At 43.9% G+C, this 24,911-nt stretch overlaps 1 long non-coding RNA gene across 1 annotated transcript in view; it reads left to right on the forward strand.

The window, feature by feature from the left end:
• LOC147033831 (uncharacterized) overlaps positions 1–24,911 on the forward strand; it is a 57,621-nt gene that overhangs the window by 2,395 nt on the left and 30,315 nt on the right. The window contains exons 2-3 of the long non-coding RNA XR_015055571.1: positions 16,027–16,123; positions 16,333–16,425. This is a non-coding gene — a long non-coding RNA (uncharacterized LOC147033831). The remainder of the gene's footprint in view (positions 1–16,026; positions 16,124–16,332; positions 16,426–24,911) is intronic.

Here is a 24,911-nt window from a genome sequence, read left to right on the forward strand (position 1 = left end):
GAAATGCACAAATAATTAATTTGATCTATAGTATACCCAATCACACCTTTATGACTAAAAAATTAACAACAAAACTCGAGAGTAAATACTCTCGCAGTTTTAAGTCAACCTAATTTTACAATAAAGATATCTCCCGCATCATCAAAAAATAATTTTTAATCGTGATTTGCATTATTTGATCGCTGATCCCGAATCCAGGCCGAAGTAACCGGAAATTGCAGCATCGAATGTAAGAAGAATTCTACGTTCGCTTCTAGTACGCGTTAAAAAAAAAACGGAAGCAAAAGGGTCATAGCCAACGACACGGATTCCAAATTGCCAAGGTATTGTGTTGTTATTGTTGTTGTTTTCTATTCTCTCATGTGCACGCGTTAAGTGTGAAGCTCACTACGTTCACTATGAATGCAAACGGGATTTTTTTGTGTTGTGGGAGTAGTAATATAGCGGATGGAGCACTTCCGGTGGCTTCAGGATCACCTGATCAACGTTCAGCACCCTATCCAGTTCATGTAGAGATCAGTGGTGTTCCCACCAATAACCTTGCACAGTTGCACCTCTCTATCGTCAATGCTTCCAGGTTGCTAGAAAACCTTTATATCTCTGTTATAATACCAAGCTTGCACACTAAAATCTCGGCTCGCCGTCACACAATCCCTATGAAATTGCTGTGGCACTTAGCGGACATGCCGACAATGTTTGGGAAGTCTTGGTGTTCCATAGTACCACTTACATTTTGCACAATGCGTATTTTTGTCATTCCCCGTGTGCGTTCTGTCGTCTGCTACCAGCTATGTTGTACTGCTATAGTTACCTTACTACTTGGTGCCTCCCGTGTATGTGCACGGGTATCGCTTGTATAGTTTAAACCATTCCACAGTTTCAGCTGTCACCACGTACCCCTCCAGGGAGACCATTCCATGCATTGACGACCCTCTGAGTAAAGGATCCCTGCCTTAATATCGTCCCAACTCTCGTCTTCTAATCTCATGCTTTAATCTGAGTCTCACTATTTTGCACTTCTTCCCTTTATTACCCTTTCAGTACCTTAAGCAGCCTGGTGTTGGCTTAGTGGTTAGGGTGGCGGCTTGGGATCCTAGGGTCCTGAGTTCAAGCCACATTGGCCGCTGAATTAAAAGACACCAGGAGGTTGACTCAGCCTGTCATCCTTCCGAGGTCGGCAAAATGAGCACCAGTGTACTGATAAGGGGGACACTGCATCAGCGGCATAGCCGCGTCCCAACCAATGATGCAACCAGCAGCCACAGGCTGCACTCCATAGAGAGAGAGTATCTTAAACATCGCTTCCATATCCCCTCGTACTGATCACCTTTCGAACGTATAAAGTCCTGTCTCAATCAACCGCTCTTCGTAGCTGAGTCTATCTCGGTGCGGAATCAATCTATCACACCGACACTGAACCCTCTCTCTGGTAGCTTTGTCCTTCCTCAGATGTGGTGACCAAAACGAAACACAATATTATCGATGAAGCCTCACTAAATTCTGACAGTTTTAAAATGATGGCCTCTTTAGATTCATCATGTATTCACCAAAGAATACAACCTAAAAGCCCACGAGCTTTACCTATAGTTGCCTGGCCCTGCTGCGTGCCCATCCCCTGTCCATTATCTCCTCCATACCTATTACCACCCACAGATCCTTCTCCTGTTTGATACGCTATATAGTCCAGCAGTTAAGCTCCAAGATGTGTAAGAATTGTTCAAATTTCGAAAAAAAGTGCAATCCCAAAATTGATGAAAATATGGTTCGATATAGAATCATATACAAACATTCTCAGATCTCAACACCGAAGTGCTTTCGTTTGCATTTGAAGTTGAAGTTGAACACTGAACAGTTCATGTTTTATATCCCACTGTTAAGCCAGATCTGAATCCAGACATTAACCAAAATCGAATCTGCTTGTTATTGTCACCTACCCATTTCATCCACAAAGTTTTGTCAGAATACATCCATAACTTTTTGAAATATTGTGCTCGATATCAGTTTTGGCCCAATCTCTCAATGATGCAGAATCACTTTAACAAGCTCAAATGAGCGAAGATCCTCATCATCTTAATGATGACGTAATAAAAACGAATATGACGTCATTGTGATGTATCAGGCTTGCAATAAATTATCTGTGCTAATGCTCGGCTTGATTCCTGCAAACAAAATTCAAACAGCTTGCCTAGTTTCGGAGATAATGGTATCAGCGATTTCCATTAGCGGCGATATTATGACGTCAACTTTTTTTCTAGGAAGAATTTCCAAAATCGGAGATGGTTACTGCCTGCGCGTGGGCTTTCTGCATATACATGGCAAGTTTCACGAAGATCTGATGAAAACTCTGGGTTGTGAAACAAAAAATATCAAAAAATAGGAATGTCGTCATAATTGATATTACGTCATAGTGATGTATCATATGTGCGGTAATTCATCTCTGCTAATGCCCTGTTCGATTCCCACAAACAGAATTCAAAAAGCTTGCCTAGTTTCGGAGATAATGTTTTCGGCGATTTCCATTAGCGGAGATATTTTGACGTCATAACTTTTTTTCTCTGAGGATTTTTCAAAATCGGAGATGGTTACTGTCTGCGCAGGGTATTTTTACATATATATGCCAAGTTTCAGGAAGTTTCGATGAAAACTGTTGGCTGTGAAACAAAAAAGTCCACAAGAAGAAGATGAAGAACAACAACGTGAGTAATACTTAGAGATCCTCCACGAGGATCTAAAAAAAAGAACGAGTAATCAGTGCGAGCTCTTTGTTTAATCGTCGACAGCTATAGTCATTTTTAATATAAATACGACAAAAGTTTGAAAAGAAAATTATTTTTTAACATTCCAATACATTGCTCGGCAATGCCAAGAGTCGTCATTTGTGATTTTAAGTCGAAGATAAGCATGAAGGTGTGGATCTGGAACTTGTAAACCAAAGTGGAAAACAAACAATCATTGTCATATTCTTGTTCCTGTTCCCACGTTGCACGCCATTAAATAACAGAGCTGATTTCAGTTATCATCATGTAAAGTCAGCATCTTCCCATTTTGATACGTTGATTGAATTTAAATTTGTCACAATTTACGTAATAGGCTACAAGAGAGATAGGAATTCCATATCTAATTTGGGTTCCATCCCCGAACCGACAAGAACCCAGTACAGTGCTGTTACGTTTGTGGTGGGGATTCGGGGGGGAGGTGGGTGAGGTATTCCCATAGAATAGATAAGAATGTGTGGAGTAGCATGGTCTGTGTGCGAGTGGATAGCCATCTCGATGTATAAGTAGGGAAACGTTAGCTTCACAATTGTCTTGTTTGCATGTGCAATGTGCACCATACAGGGGGTGGTTGTGGTAATAATTAGTTTGGGGTAATGGTGAAGGAAATTGTGTGTATAGCCTCGATGTCAGCCTCTACTGGGTGGCACCGGGAGACTTGGCACAAAACAGGAAGTGGGGGCAGAACTATGAACGCCTCCCAAGGGGGTGAAGCATTGCCACAAGAGAAGAGGGAGGATCCTAATCGGCTGTTGGAAATCCGAGGGGGAGATGACAAAGAAAAAGGCAGTTGACCGAGGGAGAGTGATAGACAGAGTTGGTGAGAGAGCGGAAGTCTGAGGTGGAGATGACGAAGGGGACTGTTGAGTTCTGAGAGGTGGGGAGTGGGTGTGAGGAACACGGAGAGAGTTGGGGAGAACCTGAGGAGAACCATCCACGGGTGAGGAGTTCTGAATAAAAAGAGAAGAGCTTTCTCTGAGGGGGTCATCCTGCCTGCCTGTGTTTGTCCTGCCTTCCTGCCATGCCCTGTTTTTCGTCGGCCTGCCCGTGTGCTTCGTTTCCGCGTTGGCCTGGTCATCTTCTGCTCACCTCATCGTCCTGCTCCTCGTCCCTCATTACCTGTTCATCCCCGCTGCCCCAGAGTTGAGTCCCCCAGTTCTGTCCCTTTCCCAATTGTGACTGAGTCCGGTGTGAGGCTCCTTAGTTTCTTTAGATTTATTTCACCTCATTGCACTTAATTATTTATTGTCGATTTTGTGTCCCCCTTTCTTCCCCACGACAACCTGCCGTCGTCTCCTCCCAGGGTGTGGGTCCAATCTAGCTTTGTTCCCCACCCAGCTGACTCTCTCTCCTCGCCCTTTTCATCTCAGCGTCCAAGGGTGGTGTATTTCGCAACCAGAGCAATGTGAAAAAAGCAGAGATTAATAAAACGCATTGTTTCTTTTGACTCTTTGGATAATTGATTTCAGCAAAGTCATCTGTATTTTGAGGATTTTCGAACGTACTGGCCTTGCAATGCTTGTGCAATTACAAAGTTCTAATAAGATGCATAGCTGCATTTCTAATGATTGATTATTTGCTTTAATTGCAGAAAAAAAACCGAAGTGGATGGTGGCACCTATTGCATGGAGTGCAATACCTTTCTCGACCGGACTGTGATGTTGGTGTACAGCTATAAACTCTTGGTGTTCATAGATACTAACTAGGACAGTGCTTCGAAAAAGTGGGTGAATTGGTAACCCAGAATAATGCTTCGACAAAGTAACCCAGAACACAGTACCAGCCAAGGAAGCAAGCTATGCCACGTGTCCCCAGAATCCAGCCAAATGAGTAGTTGTAGTTCCAAGCACAGTGCAAGCCAAGCAAAAAGCAAAATGGTTTGCCCAATAAACTGGGATCTCTATGCTTTGTGTCAAGATGAGAAAAATTAAAAAATGATTTGTCTAGCTTGAAATACAAGACGAGGTGACAGTTTCAAGGTATGCAACATTTACTGAGAATATACAGAGCTTCCGGGAGATTGGTTGTATACCAACTGGCGTAGACGTGTCAATGCTGGATGAAGAATAAGGGGCGGAAAGTGTGGTGTCGTGATAAAAGATGCTTGGCAGGCAGACACGAGCGGGGGAACAGTCGAGCCGGGCTGTGTTGCACAAGCGCGAGCACGGGCGTACTTTGCCCGCGGCTCTCCTTTATTACGTACTCAGCACACTCACAAGCCGGGCGACTACTGCATCACTACAACGCCTCAGGCGGCGCGCACTCCTTATATTCCTGGCAGACACGATGACCACGACGACCCCTCCTCCCATCATCATGCCCCGCCCTGCATGCCCGCAGGCTACACCACACTCCTCCCTCCTAAAACTATGATTATTAAATGATCACCATCATAATAAGCATAAACAGCACGAAGGACTACGGTATAACAGTAGACAAGGCACAAAAAAGAAAAACAGCGAAGTATAACAGCACATCACATCATATAATGCGTGGAAGCAAGCTAGTGGAGCTGCCACGGCCAGGTTCCGAAGACGGAGGTGCACACAGCACCTTCCAAACTCTGACCGCGTTACCGATATGAAGCAGCAAGGTGAGAAGCACAGCAGCACTACACAGCGGAAACGCCCCCAGGCGGCTCATGCTGACATGGCCTTCGGCGAGGCCGCGGCGATCTCCCGAGCAAACCTCCCCCGGCACCATCAAACGCCTCCGGCCCACAAGGTGGCACACCTCCCCCAGGCAGACCTGAAGCAGATAAACATTCCGAGGCCGGAAGCCCGCTGTCTGGAAGCCGTGGCACCAGCGCCAGACTCTCATTGACCTTGGATGGGGGCACTGAACAGCGCCGCTGGCTGGACGCAACCAATGCTCCATAACAACCCACGCACCACAATCAGTTGAGATGCCAATGCCCGTCTAAATGGCCTTGAGCGAAAAAAGAGAGCTGCGCCCCCGGCGCCAGGCACGTCTGACCTTGCCACAACCAGAGGTGGGGGTAACGCCGACCAGCGCACCAGTCCTGCCTCCGAGTCGATCTCCGAGACCCACACGGCAGTTAGACGGTAGCAATTCCATTTAAACCACACTTCAACCATATGTTCGTTATAAATCACCAAGAACATCATTTGAACCATTGCAAACTCATTTTTCCGTACAGCGCGTTCTTTTGATAAAATCCCAGCACCTGACAAAACAACTACCCGTGGCCTGGGGCAACTGGAGGCCAATAAACCCTCTTTATTCGCCCCCACCGCTCCCAAAGCCCCCACATCACATTGATCATAATACAAATCCCATCGATTGATCTCCGCCAAACCCATTCTCACACGGGAACTACTGGCATTTATTTCAACAACGTTAAACCGCATCACTCGAGCAATGAAAAACAAATATGCAATGAACAGCAACCCACAACCCACATCACGAGTCCGTCTCTTGGTTGTTGACTCGATGTTGTGACTCGCGACTTCCTTTAACGCCACGGGCTCGCTGCAGCTCGCCGTCGAAGCTGCCCGAACAACACCGGCGCACATTGCCTCCGAATGCTGCCGAAGCGCGGGAACTCATCGCGAGAGCTGATACGGCTCCCGCCACTCCCGAACTGCACATCACCGCTGCAGGCAGCAACGAACGGCCGCTCCTGTTGCATCGACGCGGCTCCCGCCGCCAGAACCTCGCCCTCAGTACTCGACGAAGGCATCGAAGAGAGCACCGGCACACCTGGAGGTACGAACTGGAGATCCAGCCCGAGGTGCGCCAGCCAGTCCCGACTCAAAAGGACGGGCCCCTCCCCTCGCACCACAAACACCGAGAGCCAGGCACGTCGACCTCGGTAGCGCACTGAGACGTCGGCCCTCGCAAGCGGTGCAATCTCTTCACCGGTGTACGTGTACAGCGACAAGGCCGTCTCGACTAGGCGAACACCGCGAAGACCACGAGCCGCCTGCTCGCCCATGACCGACACTGCAGCCCCGGTGTCCACGCAAAACACGGTCGGCTCGCCATTCACTTCGACCTTCACTGGCATCGGTCCTGTCACCGTAGGACCAACTGAAACCAGGCTCAACATGGGCAGCATCTCCCGCTCCGGGTCGCTGGAATCTCCGTGCCCCGGCCGCCAAACTCGACCCGGGGTGTTACCGTGCACGCCATGCACCGAACACCATGCCGGCAGTAGGTCTTGACCCGGGACGGAAGGACCGCTTCGCACAGCGCCATCTATGACTGTAATGATGGGCGATGACTCTCGGCGCACACCCCGTAGACGTCCTCGAGTGCTCAGACCGCCGTCCGAGTGATTGCATTGCAACGCTCGCCCACGACCCGCGCCGCTGACCGTGCGCGCGGCCGTACACGCCTGGCACATCGCGCTGACCTCCGGACCACCTGCTGCGCCCCGACCATCGAGACCCCGGACATTCTTCAGAGCCTGCGCGACGTCCAACGCCGCGTTCGAGCCGAACCGCGTGTCCTCGTTCTTTAGCCATGGTTTTGCAGAAATCATTCCCCCGATTTGTCGTGCCTCAATAAAACGAACAGTGAGCGCGGCCGTTGCCCACTCGACGTGGCTGAAGTCAATTCCGACGAAGGCGGGCACGTGTTCGTGCGCCTTGCACCGACCTTCTGCCATGCTCGTGCTGGCGAGACCCTTGGCTCCGTAGCCTGGAACCACACGGGTTATTCGCTGCCGCCCTGCACACGCCGATCCAAAGATCCTCGTCAGCCAACTGTGGCGTCGTGATAGAAGATGCTTGGCAGGCAGACACGAGCGGGGGAACAGTCGAGCCGGGCTTTGTTGCACAAGCGCGAGCGCGGGCGTACTTTGCCCGCGGCTCTCCTTTATTACGTACTCAGCACACTCACAAGCCGGGCGACTACTGCATCACTACAACGCCTCAGGCAGCGCGCACTCCTTATATTCCTGGCAGACACGATGACCACGACGACCCCTCCTCCCATCATCATGCCCCGCCCTGCATGCCCGCAGGCTACACCACAGAAAGGACACTTAGAGAGTGGAAGCAAGATGCCATAAGGCTGTCTGTAATAAATTCAGCAACCTGAAGTTGTAGAGGGTACAGAAGCGTAAATCAGAGCTTGGTTCCTTTAAAAATCCTGATCAGGATTCTGTAATGGAATTATCTCCTCTGTGTTTATTTTTCAATAAAATTTGTAGAAAAAAAAGATTTTATTTTTATTTCATGAATCCTAATGGAAGGGAAAACATCTTTTAAAATGAAAAAAAAAATCCTCAATATACTTCCAAATTTATAATAAATGTACGTGTTCAACAAGCCTGGTGTTGGCTTAGTGGTTATTGTGGCTGGCTTAGGATCTTAAGGTCCTGAGTTTGAGCCATGTTGGCTGCTGAATTAACACCAGGTGGGGTTGACTCAGTGTGTCATCCTTCTGAGGTTGGCAAAATGAGTACCAGCGTACTGGTAGAGGGGCACAGCATCAGTGGCATAACTATGCTTCCAAGAAAGAATAGATACCTGGCAGCCAAGCTGCCATATGCAAGAACAGAACAGATGTGTATGACAATCTTCTGTTATATATCTGTCTGTCTGTCTGTCCCATCCTGAAATCATGGAAACGCTCCTCAGAGAGAGAAAAAATAATAATTAAAACTTGCTTCAAATTAATCCAAACCTGCAGGAAAATTATAATTTTTTTCAATCGGACCAAAAAAAATTGAACCTCGGCAGTGTATGGACAACAGACTGCTGCCTTGATTGCTCCTGAAAATTTATTTTCTATGCTTTTAAGAAATATATAACCTCATATTTTTGAGCTCTTTCAACCAATGCAAGAAGAAATGGCTTCCTTTTTAGCTCACCTGTTCAAAGAACAGAGAGCTATAGCGATACTCCCGGCATGAGCGTGAAAATGTTAAAGTTTTTGGTGCAAGTTATTTCCTTTCTCATGTTTTTATCTTCCACACTATTTTTTACTGATTACAATATACAAATATATATTGCTTTAAAATTATTTGGATCAGACTTCACTGCAATGCTTTATAAAAAATATAATTGGACTAGTCTTTCAGTCAGCGTCAGCGTGAGCGTGAAAATGTTAAAGTTTTTGGTGCAAGTTATTTCCCTTCTCATGTTTTTATCTTCCACACTATTTTTTACTGATTACAATATACAAATACATATATTGCTTTAAAATTATTTGTATCAGACTTCACTGCAATGCTTTATAAAAAAATATTATTGGACTAGTCTTTTAAAAACGATAAATGTATAAACAGGTGAGCATTGGGTGGCTTTGACACCAACTCTCTGGTTTATGCCTCCACTAAGTCGCCGAAGGCATTATGTTTTCTTGTTGTCCGTCCGTCCGTCCATCTGTGTGTCCGTGATCAGTTTTCGTTACCGCGATAACTTGAAAACTGCTGAAGGGATCAAAGTCAAACTTGGTACAAGTATGTATAAGGGTGCAGAGATGATCTGATTACATTAAGGGGTCAAGAGGTCAAAGGTCTGAGGTCCTGTTTCGTAAAAATTCTGTTACTGTGCTAACTTGTGAACCATTGATGGGATTTTAACCAAACTTGGTATCAGTATATGAGGTGTGATTAAAAAGTTTGCTGAATGTTCGAATGAAATCATTTTTTTATGCGTTAAACACTTACCTCATCAATCCCCTTCGAGATACTCCTCTCCCGAATATGCATACTTGTTCCACTGTTCCTGCCAATAACAGAAACATTTCTGGAAGTCCTCTTTATTAATCGCCTTCAGGAGGTCTGTTGTGTTGGATTTGATGTCTTCGATCGTGTCAAATTGCTTCCCTTCCATTGGTTATTTCAATTTGGGGAACAGCCTCAAGTCGCACGGCGCCAAGTTGGGCGAATAAGGTGGATTCTGGATGACAGGAATGTTTTTTTTTGCTCCCAAAAATTGTTGGATAGAGAGCGACGTTTAGGAAGGTGCGTTGTCGTGATGGAGGAGTGACCCGTTCTTCCACTTTTCTGTTCTTTTCCGTCTGACCGCTTCATCTGTTTGGACCGTTCCGAGCATTTTGTGTATTTCTGTATCCGTCTTGCAAAGTTGAAAACGAAATTTCATGTTGGCACGTTGCTGAAACTTCGACATTTTCCACAAAGGTGCCAGATGCCACAAACACGTGCTCACACAAAGCAATGCCACGGCGCACTGGCTCATCGTAAAATGGTGCTTGTTGTGTGCTGGTAAGTAAGAAGGTTATCGAAATAAACCTCTCCCACTGACCTCAACAATGTTCACGCATTCATTAGTAGCGGCATCATTCACCAAACTTTTAGATCACTCCTCGTATATTATGATGAAATATGAACTGATTCGATTTTGGCATCAAGAGGTCAAAGGCCAGAGGTATTGTCAGGTAAAAATGTGATACTTGAGAACAGCTCAAGGGATTTAAATCATACTTGATACCAGGGTTTATTTTAAGGAAATTTTAGAACTGCACAAATCTTTGAGGCAGGGGCCATGGCCCAGTGTTTGAGATTCTCTGAGTCTGAGAAACATTTGTAATGGCTATTTTTTAAACATTTTATCGATTTTAAGTTCCTTTGTATCCTTTGACAAGGTATGCAACACAGGATGCTTCACTGGAGTCTATAAAATTAGAAAATATATATATATATATATATATATATATATATATATATATATATATATATATATATATCTAGTCAAATATTTATCCAATATACTAAAAATATATATATATATATATATATATATATATATATATATATATATATATCTAGTCAAATATTTATCCAATATACTAAAAATATATATATATATAGTCATATAAACACAGTGTTTTAAGTTTTAACCATCTTAGTATTTGACAAAAATTTTAAAACAAAGTACGAATCAGCATACATTTGTGTATGAAAAATTAAAAATATACTTCTTCTCATATAAACAGTAAATAAAGGTACTTTTGATTTTCAGTATCATGGTCATGCATTGACTTCTTGTTTCTTTATATGACAATGAAGTTTTTATTATAAATTTTAGTTCTGCACAAATTGATTTAGAACTGCACAAGTGGAGGTCTACTGCACGTTAAAATAAACCCTGCTTGATACAAGTATATATAATGATGTTATAATATTGCTAAAGGCATTTTGCTCGATGTCACAATGTCAAAAAGTACCGTTCTAGTTTTTCTGTTTTTTTTTATACCATGGTATTTTTACCACGGCCTTCTGCTCGTCTTTCCATAAATTACGATATAAAATATTCAATAACTTGACCTCCAAAGTGGGCATTGCTTTTATATGATTTCCCCATCCAAAATTTATAAACGGATCAGGTTTCATGATTTTTACGAATTTGAAAGATCCAATCTATCAGAGTATCGAGACTTTCCTGAATCTGATCACCCTCTCTCTCTGTCTCTGTCTCTGTCTCTGTCTCTGTCTCTGTCTCTGTCTCTGTCTCTGTCTCTGTCTCTGTCTCTGTCTCTCTCTCTCTCTCTCTCTCTCTCTCTCTCTCTCTCTCTCTCTCTCTCTCTCTCTCTCTCTCTCTCTCTCTCTCTCTGTGTCTGTCTGTCTCTCTCTATCTCTCTCTCTCTCTCTCTCTCTCTCTCTCTCTCTCTCTCTCTCTCTCTCTCTCTCTCTTTCTCTCTCTCTCTCTCTCTCTCTCTCTCTCTCTCTCTCTCTCTCTCTCTCTCTCTCCCTCTCTCCCCCTGATATCTACCTTACTAACAAGCTTAGTGTCATCTGTAAATTTGGAAAGCTTACTCTTCACCCCACTATACAAATCATTCATGTCAATTATGAATAATAATGGTCTGAGTATCCTATGACGACCACAAATTACATCCTCCCACTCGAACATCCTCCCATTCACAGCCACTCTTTGCTTCCTTTCACAAATAAAGTTAGCTCCTCTACCGGCCACACCACAAGCCATCACATTAACTAACAACCTTTCACATGGATTGGTACCTTATCAAATGCCTTCTCAAAGTCCAGATACACTACATCCACTGTACTTCCCTCATTCACCCAATCAGAAATTACTTCGTAGAACTCCGATAAACTTGTTCAAAATGACCTCCCTTGGGTAAATCCATGCTGACTGCTTTTAAATGAGTTTGAAATCATGAAAATGTTTCCCTTTCCGTTCCTTAATTAACGTCTCCAAAACCTTTCCCACAATTGAAGTCGAGCCAACAGGTCTATAGGTCCCCAATTTTTTTCTGGAACCTTTCTTAAATCACAGTGTTACGTTTGCTTCTCTCCAATCCTCTGGTACTTGTCCTGACTGCAACGAGAGATTAAAGAATAATGCCAACATCTCAGTTTTCTGATGTGCCATTTCCCGCAACACTCCTGGATGCATATTATCCAGCTCTGGAGCGTGTTCATCCCGTAAAGTTTTCCTCCGCCAGTGAAGGTGGACAGAGGTGATGTTATCAGCCCTGCTCGTCTGTCTGTCTGTTTGCGAGCAGTATATCTCAACAAGTCATGGACGGATTCGGACGAAACTTGGTGGACAGGCTGAGTGTGTGACGAGGACAGATTGATTCCATTCTGGTGAACATCTGGATCCGGATCCAGATACGAGAGTTAAAAAAAAAATTCAAACAATTTTTCAACATTGAGAGATAAGGCCAAAGATGATACATGATATAAGCATGATATTTCAAAACGTTGTGGATAAGTTGTGACAAAACTAGGTGGATGAGTTGGTTAGCTGACAAGAACAAACCAATTAGATTTTGGTTCAGGTGCAGATCCAGATCCGGCCTATCAGTGGGATACAAAATGTCAACTTCAGCCTGGCAGAGGTATGCGCTCTACCGAGTGCTGTTCGAGTTCTGTTGGTTTCTTCACTTCATCTACTTCCACTTGGATCTCTTCTAAAAGCCCTTGCTCACCACTGAGATGTAGAATATGGAAGAAAAATAAGTATTTAATAAGTCTGCCATCTCACCCTCATCATCCACCAATTATCCTATAATATTCCTCAATGGGCACATACTCCAATGAAGCCATTTTTTATATCTGAGGGTGGAGGGCTGTTTAGCAGGACAAAAGGAAATGATGTTCTCACAGTCTTTTGGGGTGAGAACTCACAACAAAAAGTTTAATCTCACATTTGTCGCAGCGCTAAACTGGAGCGATGGTTCAGCTTCCAGAGCCAAATTTTATCAAAGCTGAATGGCTGTTGGCTCAGGAACAGGCTTCACAGCAACCACAGCCGAGACCTCAGCAGTTCCCAACCCACCAACTTCTCTCATGAAGCCAGATCAGCCATTTCCAAACCCCGATTACATCACTTCCTGGCTCCTCGACAACGTGTCTCGGCTCCTCAATCCCACGTCCCGGTTCCTCGACACACACACTGATCCCCTCGACTCTCATCCCCAGGGTCTTTTGATCTGTGTATCACATGTTTTTTTTTGTAACGGGACTGTTCTGTAATGGTACCAGATTGACAATGACTGATGTGACAACTCCACTTCATCGTCCCTTCCCTTACATCCTGCCCAGCTGAAATTGCTTTAGTCCGCAGAACCATTCTGTTTCCCCAAGGCCAGATCTAAGTTTGGCACACAACCTACACCTATGCTGTTCCAGATCAAAGTTTCTCATATGGTTTACATCAAGATCTGCTCTCCAAGCTTACAAATACGGACATACAAAAATAGATGGTTGAGCAGACAAAGACAGGATTTGTATGACATAACCCTATCAGTTGCAGACAGCCTGGTGTTGGCTTAGTGGTTAGGGTGGCTGGTTTGGGATCTTCAGGTCCTGAGTTCAGCCTGTCATTCTTCTGAGGTCAGTGAAATGAATACCAGTGTACTGGTATAGCAGCACAGCATCAGCGGCATGGTCACATCCCAACAAAGTGATAGCTACCCGGCAGCCAAGCTGCCATATGCAAGAAGAAGAAGAAAGTTGAAGACAAATCAACATTCCTGCCTTGTAACCTTAAATAAATTACAGCATGCACTCTACCATACTGCAGTCCCCGAGTTCTTAATCAGTGTAATCTCAAGTGGTAATGTCCAAGCAGGTTGGGTCGAATTGCCTTCTCTCAGTCATGATTTAATAGCAATTTGAGGATGTGTCCATTTGGTGGCACCACAGGACATGAATCCATGTTGGTGGACATGTTTCGGGTTGATTCATGCTGATGCTCCACTCTTTTGAAGTTCGCTTCATTCTGAGGATTCGAACCTGTGCTCATATCTTTGAATGTTTTTTGTGGATTATTGAACCTATGATGCCATTCCATGAAATTGGTGAATAACAAATGGTGCTGCAGGACAATGCCATTTACTTTGGGGGCAGCTATTCATTAGGGACGCAAAATGACGGATTTATGACTGATCCCTCCCCGCTCTTCCACTCCCCATCTCTCATCTCATTTTGATAGAGTTGGCATATGCAGCTTAGCTGCACCCCAACAATTTTATTAAGTGTGAGGTCACTGGATGAGTGCAACAGGAGAGATAGTACTTAAAATTCTTCAATTTATCCTTGAATGTCTCCATGAGATTCTTGTTGATGTTTCATTATCCAACTGGTTCCAGTCAATAATTGTTTTTGGGAAGAAGCTGAACCCATATACGTCTTTCTTGACCAATCATATCCTCAATTTGTGACGATTCCCTCGTGTTGATGTGTTATTTCGTGTAAGTTATCGCACACTTTTCATTTTGATTCCAAGTTGTCCGTTGATGATTCCGTACATCAAGTATGGCCGAGTGTCCTTCCTCCTCCTCTCGAGTGTTTCCCATCCTCGGAATTCCAGCATTTCAGAAACTCTACCTTTATGTTTATAATCGTTCATACAAAAATGGGCGGCTTTCCTCTGGATGACCTCAAGCTTCTGGATGTCTCTATTGTGGTGCGGGTCCCATGCAGGGGCTAGTGGACTCCAAAATCGGTCTACCTAGCGTTGTTTACACTTGCTCTTTCACTTTCCTTGTGGTTGACTGAAGGTTTCCGTTTCAGGAAGCCGAGGACCTCACTTGATTTGGATGCTACTCTTGTGAGTTGTGCATCCCATCTTAGTTTGTCGTCTCTTTCGACCCCCAAGTGTGTGTAAGAGGATACTTCCTCAAGGAGATGACCACAAAAGGTATAATACCTATCAGGTGGTTGGGTCTTTTTTGGAAATCTTCAAGAATACACATTTGGTTGGGTTGAGGAGCATTGACCATCTGACCTGCTGCACCTTCAGCATTCTCAAGTCTTTTTGAAGGACCTCAAAATCTTTCTTTGAAGCTCCTGAGGTGTTGATCACACAATTATCAACAAACAGTCTAACTGTGCTACGTAGTTTGTCTGGCATGTCGTTTTTTGTTGTTATTTGTTTTGTTTTTTGTTTACAATGTCAAGGCTCGTATGAGAGCTAAGATTGATGAAGACAAATTCGAATGATCCAGTTACATTTCCCTGGAGAACTCCTGAGTAGACTGTTATTGACCCTGAGTGGAAGCCATCACACAGGATTGATTATGTTCTCGAGGTAAGAAAGTGTCTTATCCATGTGATAATGATCCTCAAATGTCAAATCCTTGTAGTTTAGCGAGAAGTCTCTCGTGCAGTTCTCCCCAAAACATCCTCCTTCACTTACTTCCACCCTCTCAAACTCCCTTTTACCGTTCTTTCCATCATAAATAGTCCACACTTTGCTTCCCTTTCCCAATTTCAATTTTATAAAGTTGCTGCCCTGACCACGTGCCAACATAAATACATAAACATGAACCGGGGTAAAATCCCCAAAAATTGGAATCCAGGAATCGGACTCACACTAGTCATGTGGAGAAAGGAATATTGGATGGAGAAACCACTTCACTAAACTACCAGCATCTTTAACCACTCCACTAAACTACCAGCAGCTTTAACCACTCCACTAAACTAGAGAGTTCCAAGAACACATGACCCCATGCTGTCTTGAGAAACAAGGACGTGGGCAGGGTCTATGGGCGGCAAATTTGATTGGTCGTGATGATGTTAAAATGCCACAATATTTTGTCTAACTACAGTACTGCTGAATGGAAGGGGTTTTTATGGTTACAAGAAGGCAATTGGTGTTTTACAGTGTTCAAGTTCTTAATTCATTTGAATTGCAGAAGTTTACCGCCGTTGATCGTTTACGCAGTCTTATTTAACACGTTACATTAGTTCTTTGTGCCTGTTGTATGTGTCCTTTATGACGTCCTTAAAAGGTGTATTTTCCCTAATTTTGAATGATTTTCAATTTTTTTTGACTGCCAGACAGGGAGATGGAGTAAAAAAAATATCATCTTGCTCCTCGCTGCGCCTGCACGATCGGGACAAATTCAGAGCCAGCCAAAGTACTGCTCAACTACAGGTCAGTGTTCCGATTCATGTTCAAAACTCAAAATCAAAAGTTGAAATAGTGTGATATCAGCGCTCATGGCCGATCCACATGGAAGATTTTGAGTGACTGTCCTGGATTTCAGAGGAGACCTTTGATTTGCTCACAGTTCATCCTCGTTTCAATGCATGTTCCAGCACTGTGACCCTAAAAGCCCTTCTCGGTGGTATTTCATCTTGCAGCTGCAGGCACCACATGCTGACTTCGCTCTCTGCACACCATGTGACCATGCCTGCCAAATGGGATGCGACAATTCCTGGAATGGACAACTTCATGTACGGTACTTTGTGTTTTTGGAGATTCAACATGCTGTGCTTTTATTGATCATCTAGGGAGGTACTCATGCTTGGGTGGGAGCCCAGAATCTCCCCCCCCCCAAAAAAAAAGTTTGAGAAATTTATGAAACATCCCACCCCACTTAGGACACTCGCTGGGATCCCAAAGAATTGCACATAAAATTTGACATGGCTAGCCCCAAAACTGAGGGAGTAGTTCAGGGATGGATGGACAGACAGACAGACAGACAGACAGACCTGCTTTATTGTATAGATCCCCTTTTTATTTTCAGGGTTTCTAACATTCTAATGGAGGTACTTGGACATGTATTGCATTTACGAATCAAAATGACAAGGACATTATTTAAACATCGATGTACTTTTACATCAATCGCAAAAATATTAGTAAACAATGAACAAAGCGACAAAGTATCTGGGATTCAATGGATAACGAGTCTGTTAAGAATCATGTCGGTCTGCATCGATTGACAAGATGGGAAATAATTATGTCTCCCTTAAGGTGTGAGAAACGAGGTGTGGTTTATATTCTAAACATTAACCCTCGTCAGAGCAAGAAAGCCTTTGGTGTCTTAATAATGAGTAATGTCCTTTTATCAACTGTGGTTGATATAATCCATATTACACACAAACAAATACAACCCGTCACTTCGCTGACAAAAATATGAAGGGGGGGAGGAAGGGAGAGAGGAGGGAGTGAGGATGGAGGGGAGGGGGAGAGTGGAGAGAGAGGGGGTGGGAGGGGAGATCGAGGAAGGGGGTTAGTCACTATATATTCTGGGAGGGGGTGGAAGTGAGGAGGATGGGGGGATAGGAGGGGGAAGTGGGGAATGGGAGGGGTGTGTTTGGTGGTGCAACTTTGTCTTTTGGTGGTGTTTGGTGTGTTTGGTGGTGCAACTTGTGGAGAGGGGGGTGGAGTACAGAATTGAACGAAATGGGGTACGTGAAAACAGCATGTTAACACAGCACCTGGAGACCACTGTGAGATGTCCACATAAGGTGGGGAGGGGTATGCATGAGGGGAGGTGAAGGGAAGGCAGCGTGACGGGAAGGGAGGGTAAGACAGAATGAGGAGAAGAGAATGTGGTATGAGGGGAAGGGAAGGCAGCGTGAGGGAAAGGGGAGGTGGTGGGAGGGGAGGGGAAGGGAAGTCAGCGCAAAGGGAGGGGAATGCAGCATGGGGGGGGGAGGAAAGGCACTGTGAGGGGAAGGGAAGGGAAGGCAGTATGAGGGGAAGGGAATGAAATGCAGCATGAGGGGAAGGGAAGGTGGCATGAGGGGAAAGGACCGGAAGTTAGTGTATGGGGAGGGGAAAGGAAGGGCAATGAAATACGCCCAAACATCACTATTTTCTTTTTAACCACTCGGTTCCATATAAAACCAAGCAGTAACATTTAAAAACCATGGTATCTACCTGGCAAAGACCTGCCTGGCTGCATGCATGCTCATACAGCGATCTTTGCACCCCTCTGGTCGGCTCACTCTGAATCAGATCCGTACATGCTACAGTCCCCTCAACAGAGGGGGGGGTGGGAAAGCAGGGGAGGGGGTGGAAGAGAGAAAGAGGGAGAGAGAGAGGGAGGGGGGAGGAAAGGGGTGAGAGGGGATGGGTTAGAGAGGGGTCAGAGAGAGAAGAAAGAGGAGAGGGGAGGGGAGGGGATGAGAGAGGGGAGAGTGGAGAAAGAGAAGGGAGGGGTAGAGAAGAGGGGACATTCTGGCAGATGTACTGATGCCAAATTTAACCTCTATCCGAGAAACTGCAAACACATTGATGAATCGCCATGCCTATGAAACACCGGGGTGACAGTTTATAGCTGGGTCAGGATTCAAACCCAGGCTAGACAGCTGAGAGCAAGTGTGCGTACCTCTCGGCTATCATGCCTTGATGTGACGATTCATTGCTTTGTTACAACTGAAACATTTTTTTATTCATTTTAGTCATCCGATTTATTTTGCCCTTCTAACTCCGGTATTGAACTGCAGTATCACCATCGAAGCTTGGAGAGCGCTCACCAAGTGTTTTCATCAAGCACCCCCCACCCCTCCCTCCCTCCCCAGACAAATATGCCACAGTTAGAACTATAGTATATGAGAGTTTTACTTTCATATACTGCAGTAGTTTGCAGAGAATTATTACAGGAAAGGAATGTTATTTTTGCCTGGGGAGCTCCGGCGAAATGGTTGAAGAAACTTTGACAAACAATTTTTTTATTTTTACCTCCGCCACCGAAGGTGAAGGAGGATATGTTTTCACCCCTTTCTGTCTGCTTGTTTGATACTTAAGAAATCTTTAGATTCCGTCCTCTGTTTGTGGTCCTCTGATCACTTCCGTCCTCTGTTTAGGTGTTTGTGTGTTTGTTTGTTTGTAGGCATGATAACTCGAGAACGGAATGAGCGACCAATGTCAAATTATACCCCGTGATTCAGGAGGGTGATGGCTAGCGCTGATTAGATTTTGGTCAAAATCGGTCAAAGGTCAAGGTCACAGTGAGGTTAAACATCCAAAACATGATAACTCGAGAACGGAAGAAGCTTCCAATGTCAAATTACACCACGTGATTCAGGAGGGTGATGGCTAGCACTGATTAGATTTTGGTCACAATCGGTCAAAGGTCAAGGTCACAGTGAGGTCAAACATTCGATTTTTGATGGTTTGGTACAGAATCATCGTAGAAACTTCTGGTTTGCGTCGCTACCTTCTCGAGAGACAGCTTTTATTCGACAAGGTCAGAGGTCAAGTTGACGATTTCGTAAGTACCAGTCTATGACTGCTTGTTAGATTTCGTAAGTATATTGATGACTTCCGTCCTCTGTTTGTGTGTTTGTTTGTGTGTGTGTGTGTGTGTGTGTGTGTGTGTGTGTGTGTGTGTGTGTGTGTGTGTGTGTGTGTGTTTGTTTGTAGGCACAATAACTCGAGAACTTAAGAAGCTACCAGTGTCAATTTACACGACGTGATTCAGGAGGGTGATGGCTAGCGCTGATTCGATTTTGGTCAAAATCGTTCAAAGGTCAAGGTCACAGTGAGGTCAAACATAATTCCATAAATTCATGTGGAGAAATGGAGTATTTTTGCTTCGGTCGACGTTACGAGTTCGTTTTAACTTCGATTTTAATTTTGTCTTCGGTTTTTGCGATCGCTTCGGACGCTTAACACTCGGTTGTCAAAATTCTGGTAAAAATTGGATGTTTTGGAGACGTTTTAAGATTGTATAAAAAATATTTCACTCGCCGCGTCACTGCTCGTCACGTGGTGCAGCGCGCTCGAGCAGACGCGTCGTTGAGTCACGTCAAGGTTTTCCGTGTGCGCGCTGATGGTGTTTTCGATAAAGATGGTGTTTCAAAGTCATTTTTATCCCAATAAAGGTTATCACCGCATGCCTGACTCGCTCAGCCGTCGGATTATGTAAAGATTGTTGGTGGATGGCCGAATATTACGGTTTTGTGACTTTGATAAAACAATGTTAAATAATTGCGTGGAGAAATGGAGATTTTTTGCTTCGGTCGACGTTACGATTTTTGATGGTTTGGTACAGAATCATCGTAGAAACTTCTGGTTTGCGTCGCTACCTTCTCTCGAGACAGCTTTTATTAGACAAAGTCAGAGGTCAAGTTGACGATTTAGTAAGTGCCAGTCTATGAGTGCTTGTTTGTTTGTTCGTCTGTGTGCAACATATCTCAAAAAGTTGTGGATGGATTCGGACGAAACTTGCCTGGGGAGCTCCTTTCACTTTGTACACATTGGGCTTTGTACACATTTGCCTGGGAGTGTACACATTGAGCGTGTAGCATGGACGAATCGATTCGATTTTGGTGGAGATACGAAACCGGATCCGGATACAATCATTTTTTTTAATTTCCGAAGTGATTCTTCACCATTGAGAGTTCGGGCCAAAAACGATACAGTATGTCGCAGGAGATTTAAAAAAAGTTGTGGACGGACTATGAGAAAACTTGGTGGGTGAGTTGGCTCAGTGATGAGAATAAACGGATAAATTTTGGTTTATGTCGAAGTGCAGATCCGGCCCATTAGTGGAACACAAAATGAAAACTGTTCAGCCTGGCGGAGGTACGTGCTCCACCGAGTGCCATTCCAGTTCCAACATATGTTATTGGTTCACGAAAAAATATTTTCACGAAAAAAAGTAAGTGACCACTATATTCGTTATTGTTGTCTGTCTGTCTGTCTGTTGGGTAGTCGATCGAGTTGAAAAAAACTTTTTTCGATGAAAAAAAATTTTTTTTGATCTATCTATATAATATTATTATATATACCCTTATTTGTTAGTTGTGGTGTCGGTCTGTCCGTGTGTGTGATTGTCGGGGGTTTTTGATCCCCTTGCAGTTGTTCGATTATGATGAAATTTGGGTGGTAGGACCAGTTTATGACTTCCTTGTGCTGCGTAGGTACTGGTTGCTAATGCCCCTTTGGTTGCCTAGCAACGGGACTTTGAATTTTTTGAAAAATCATAAAAAAATTATTTTTTCGAAAATCAACATTGGGGCCACGACCGACTGTGGGCAGTACATTCAGCCATATTGTCAAAATTTTCCAGCCGGATCCTATTAAAACTGTCAGAGAAGATAGACTTTGAATGAACCCTGGTCGAAAACAATAAAAAAACGAAGTTCGTTATATCTCAGAGAGTATGAGTCAGATATACATGAAACTGGTATGGTAGGTTCATGGTATGTCCTAGTCATGTGTGAGAAAGAACAGTTGCTATGGACCACTCCGTTTCCTAGCAACGGCCGACTACCCATGTCCGCCTACCGGCTTGTCTGTCTGTCTCTGTCTGTCTGTCCCGAGCATAGCTCCGTGGGTTTTGATCCGATCCTGATAAAATTTTGGTGGGAGGTTTATATCATGATCTAGTTGTGTTTTACTGAGAATGGTGCGCCCATTATGGGCGGAGCCACGCCCCAAAAACATGTGTTTTTAGGGGTTAGCCGATTTCAATTTGCATCTTCTCCTAGAGGGTTTGTCGAATATGGCAGGGGTTTCGGTATTTGGTTTGCCCAATGGCACCTGCATAGCCCCACGGAGCTCGATTTTTCATTTTCGTCCCAAAGTCAAGGCCACAAGGTGACGAACTTAGAAAATTGCGAATTGTGTTTTTAGGGGGTAGCCGATTTCAATTTGCATCTTCTCCTTGGGGGTTTGTCGAATCTGGCAGAGGTTTCGGTATTTGGTTGGCCCAATGGCACCTGCATAGCCTCATGGAGCTCGATTTTTCATTTTCGTCCCAAGGTCAAGGTCACAAGGTCAAGGTCACAACGTCACAAACTTAGAAAATTTTGAATTTTGACATAAAAATCATTTGACCGCCCAAACTTTGAGAGCTAGGATGACAATGTTTTTCATGCATAATCTTGAGGTCATTCCCCACCTAAAGTCTTGAAACCATTTTGCTCTATCTCAAACACCTTGCCCGTGGCGCCCCCTTCAAGTTTGTTTTTACGCTGATTTCATCAAAGTATGGATAATCCGAGGAGTGCGAAATGCCATATAGCCTATACGATGTTATATTGTTCCTGGAATGTTCCAGAGGAAGTTTTGCACCAAAGGTCATAATCCTTGACCTTTGACCTTAAAAGTTCACAAAGGTCAAATTTTCAAAGTTGTGGGAATCGAACCGGGTTTTCGACCTTCTTCGACGAACTAACTCCAATAAGCTATATCACGTATCCTGTTTCCTTATTTAAATGTCGACAACATTGTTTTGTGACCTTTAAAGGTTATGCAAAGGTCAAATTTTAAAATTTGTTGAATGAAGCTGGGTTTTTGACATTTTTCAGCTAATAACCCGTCACTCGTACCACATCATGTTGATCATTTTTATAACTTGGTCAAACATTATCACATTGTCTCATCCTTGACTTCGGAAACAATCTACATCGTCAAATACCGCTCGTGAACCATCGTCGTCTTCAGACTTGTAGAATGTAAAGTCCACAACATATTCAGGAGTTACATGTTAAAAAACAAAACAAAAAAAAACTTCAATTCATCAGCGAAACATGATTATTCTGCTTTCATTTTGCATAAAAGAGAGTGTCTTAGAATGAACAATTTTAAGTTTCAAATTACAAAATTCCCCTTCTATGGGAGGGGGGGGGAACACCCTTTCATACAGCCTTTCCCCATTGCTTGCTTCGCTCCCTCACACCACAGATCTTTCCCATCCTAACTCTTTTTCTTCTTTCAATGTTGGCAACTATGTAATGGATAGCAAAAGGCCGGGGCATCAAGCGCCAGTACGGGCCCCGAGGCAAACAACCTCGGGGTCCCCACCCCTACCCTTTCTCTTTTACATTTGTATAAAATAATTACACTTACAGGAGAAACTCGGGCCCCTCAATGGACCCTGGGCCTCGAGCTCATGACCCCCCTCTCCCCCCCCCTCTCGATGCCCCTGGAATAGGTTTGTGTTCGTGAACGTGTATGCTCTCAGCACAATTAAAGAGAAGCATTACTTGTTCCTGAAATTGACTGAAATAATCAGGACATTGAGTCCCAACATTTCATTTTAACAGGAAGAGATTTTTAATTGCACTCTAAATCCTGCATTACATCACAATAGTGCTGAACCTCACCCTGAGTCAGCTAAGCCATTAGCAGAGGCTCTCAGAGGGTTTTGTTGCGTGATGCATTGAGTGTTAAGTACCCTAAAGAGTACGGTTTCTCATGTCGGAGATGTGTGAGGGAAATTGTTACGTTAACGAAGTTAAATAGGTTTTATGTAAATAGGCAGATGATGAAGGAGGTTTTGAGAACAAATATTGTTCCCTCAGGTTTTCCAGACCAGTTGGGTTCTCCGAAGTGTTTGACTTCCGTCGCAACAGAGGGGATGAGAGTGTTCTTCGTATTGGAAATTAAATACAGGTATTTTGAGTTGTACTTTCACAAAGTGGTATGGCAGGAACTTTCTTCGCAGAAGAGATAGTTTGTACATCTGCCAACTTGATGGGACAATGTGAAGGCACAAAATTTGCGGTGTTCTGCCAGCAATTTGAAATGTTTCGTTCAATTCAAGGAAGAAGAGAGAAATTATGGATCTGCAAGGAAACCGCAACGCGTACGGACGTGCAGAAGCATAAGCTGTTGGTGGGGAAACAGTCATTTCTTGAAGACATTGTAAATTATGAGGCCATGGGTACTTTGATTAGACTTAGGATGGATCACATGTACAAGTTAGATAAACCCGATAAGTATTCTGTTTTTGAATTTGAAAAAGGATTATGTGTCTCAGAAAGCCAGGAGCAGACATTCGTGTTTCCCCAAGCCAGATAAATGGGGGGTTATCTCTGATCATTTCACGAAATTATTATTCATTGAGGATGTGCAGGAGAATGGAATGAAATATTTTACAGCGGAGCTGGGCCTCAGCTAAGAGGTGAGTATGAAGTAAAGCTTGGAACTCATTTGATGTGGATGAACTTGAGCAATCACTCATGTCGTTGGCTACCAGAATAGCAACAGGTCTGGATGGCCTCCCAGCAGATTTTTTACAAGACCTGCACTCTTGTAGGTCTATTTTTGCTTCGGGGGTTCGATGGAACTGCGGAATGTGGTGTGACGTGACTCTCCTTTCAAAGAAAGGAGATCCACAGCTCGTCCCGAGTTGGCGGTCAGCTTTGCTAGTAACAGTAGATTCTCAGATTTTTTTTTTGTTGTTGAAGCTTTGGCACAACAATTATCACCTTGTTTGGAACATTTGAAACATTGTGACCAATGTTTTTTGTGTTAAGGGAGGTCAGATTCACGACAATATTTTTCTTGTTTGGGATCTATGGCATGTGTGCAAAGGAGAGATTGAGGAAATGGGTTTAGTTTTTCTTGAAGAGGAAAATGTGTTTGATAGAATGTATCACTTGTATTTATTTAGGGTTTGGAAAAAAACTTGGTTTAGGAACTGGGTTTGTTTCCTACATTTTGCTGTTGTATAAGCAAATGCAGTATATTCAATAGTCAAAGTCAATAATTAACTGATCCCACCTGAAAAGGTTGAAAGGGAGATTTGTCAGGGCTGCCCTCTGTTGGGTATGCTACACCTATTGTGTGTTGAACCCTCATCGATAGTTATCAAGAAAACTCTTGTAGGCTGAAAAGTGTCGGCAGGAGTCAGTTGTGAGATATTTTGGAGCTTTTTAATAAAGCTATGGTAGTTGTCATTAACTGGGGGAAAACTCAGGCCTTGTGGATGGACCAGGGCTGTGGATCCTTGCTTTCCCTTTTTTTTTAATATGCAGTCGAAGCTCATGGAAGCACACTACCGGTCTAAAGTTGTAGAACACCCCCATTTTTCCAGTTGTAACTGAACTTTAAGCAGTTTAATGTTCCAATGCACTCTGAAATTAAAGCAGAGAACAAATAAACAATTGCAGATAAAAAAGAAATCATGGAATCATTTTGTTGAACAAAATTCAATCTAAATTTTTGACTCATCAAAGTAGCCACCTTTTGCAGA

Source organism: Eptatretus burgeri, chromosome 1, assembly GCF_056783735.1.
Source record: "Eptatretus burgeri isolate ZD-2024b chromosome 1, Ebu_testis_v1, whole genome shotgun sequence".
Taxonomy (NCBI): domain Eukaryota; kingdom Metazoa; phylum Chordata; class Myxini; order Myxiniformes; family Myxinidae; genus Eptatretus; species Eptatretus burgeri.